Source organism: Myodes glareolus, chromosome 17, assembly GCF_982192425.1.
Source record: "Myodes glareolus chromosome 17, mMyoGla1.1, whole genome shotgun sequence".
Taxonomy (NCBI): Eukaryota; Metazoa; Chordata; class Mammalia; order Rodentia; family Cricetidae; genus Myodes; species Myodes glareolus.
In genome coordinates, this window is record NC_142042.1 from 71,280,402 (window position 1) to 71,282,646 (window position 2,245).

The window sequence follows — 2,245 nt, forward strand, 5'->3', positions numbered from 1 at the left end:
AATTCACAAGAAACTCACATGCGTTTCTCTGAAAGAGAAGCAGTCTGTTCCAACACTTCAATTCACTGTGCGAAGTGGATGGAGTGTTGCTTCACTTTCTAAATGCTGTCCTTTCAGAGAAAATCACTTTCCCTTGAAAGTGCCTTAAGCTACTTGCAAGCATTAGGAAAAACTCACATGCGTTTCTCTGAAAGAGAAGCAGTCTGTTCCAACACTTCAATTCACTGTGCGAAGTGAATGGAGTGTTGCCTCACTTTCTAAATGCTGTCCTTTCAGAGAAAATCACTTTCCTTTGAAAGTGCCTTAAACTACTTTCAAGCATTCATAAGAAACTCACATGCGTTTCTCTGAAAGAGAAGCAGTCTGTTCCAGCACTTCAATTCACTGTGTGAAGTGAATGGAGTGTTGCCTCACTTTCTAAATGCTGTCCTTTCAGAGAAAATCACTTCAATTTGAAAGTGCCTTAATCTATTTACAAGCATTCAACAGAAACTCACATGCGTTTCTCTGAAAGAGAAGCAGTCTGTTCCAACACTTCAATTCACTGTGTGAAGTGAATGGAGTGTTGCTTCACTTTCTAAATGCTGTCCTTTCAGAGAAAATCACTTTCCTTTGAAAGTGCCTTAAGCTACTTACAAGCATTTAACAGAAAATCACATGCGTTTCTCTGAAAGAGAAGAAGTCTGTTCCAACACTTCAATTCACTGTACGAAGTGAATGGTGTGATGCTTCACATTCTAAAACTGTTCTTTCAGAGAAAATCACTTTCCTTTGAAAGTGCCTTAAGCTACTTGCAAGCATTAGGAAGAAACTCACATGCGTTTCTCTGAAAGAGAAGCAGTCCGTTCCAACACTTCAATTCACTGTGCGAAGTGAATGGAGTGTTGCTTCACTTTCTAAATGCTGTCCTTTCAGAGAAAATCACTTTCCTTTGAAAGTGCCTTAAGCTGCTTGCAAGCATTAGGAAGAAACTCACATGCGTTTCTCTGAAAGAGAAGCAGTCTGTTCCAACACTTCAATTCACTGTGCGAAGTGAATGGAGTGTTGCTTCACTTTCTAAATGCTATCCTTTCAGAGGAAATCACTTTCCTTTGAAAGTGCCTTAAGCTACTTACAAGCATTCACCAGAAACTCACATGCGTTTCTCTGAAAGAGAAGCAGTCGGTTCCAACACTTCAATTCACTGTGTGAAGTGAGTTGCCTCACTTTCTAAATGCTGTCGTTTCAGAGAAAATCACTTTCCTTTGAAAGTGCCTTTAACTACTTTCAAGCATTCATAAAAAACTCACATGCGTTTCTCTGAAAGAGAAGCAGTCTGTTCCAACACTTCAATTCACTGTGCGAAGTGAATGGAGTGTTTCTTCACTTTCTAAATGCTGTCGTTTCAGAGAAAATCACTTTCCTTTGAAAGTGCCTTAAGCTACTTGCAAGCATTAGGAAGAAACTCACATGCGTTTCTCTTAAAGAGAAGCAGTCCGTTCCAACACTTCAATTCACTGTGCGAAGTGAATGGAGTGTTGCTTCACGTTCTAAATGCTGTCCTTTCAGAGAAAATCCCTTTCCTTTGAATGTGACTTAAGCTACTTACAAGCATTCAACAGAAACTCACATGCATTTCTCTGAAAGAGAAGCAATCTGTTCCAACACTTCAATTCTCTGTGCGAAGGGAATGGAGTGTTGCTTCACTTTCTAAATGCTGTCCTTTCAGAGAAAATCACTTTCCTTTGAAAGTGCCTTAAGCTACTTGCAAGCATTAGGAAGAAACTTACATGCGTTTCTCTGAAAGAGAAGCAGTCTGTTCCAACACTTCAATTCACTGTGCGAAGTGAATGGAGTGTTGCTTCACTTTCTAAATGCTGTCCTTTCAGAGAAAATCACTTTTCTTTGAAAGTGCCTTAAGCTACTTGCAAGCATTTACACGAAACACTAATGTGTTTCTATGAAAGAGAAGCAGTCTGTTCCAACACTTCAATTCATTGCGCGAAGGGAATGGAGTGTTGCTTTACTTTCTAAATGCTGTCCTTTCAGAGAAAATCACTTTCCTTTGAAAGAGCCTTAAGCTACTTACAAGCATTCAACAGAAACTCACATGCATTTCTCTGAAAGAGAAGCAGTCTGTTCCAACACTTCAATTCACTGTACAAAGTGAATGGAGTGTTGCTTCACTTTCTAAATTATGTCCTTTCAGAGAAAATCACATTCCTTTGAAAGTGCCTTAAGCAACTTGCAAGCATTCACAAGAAAC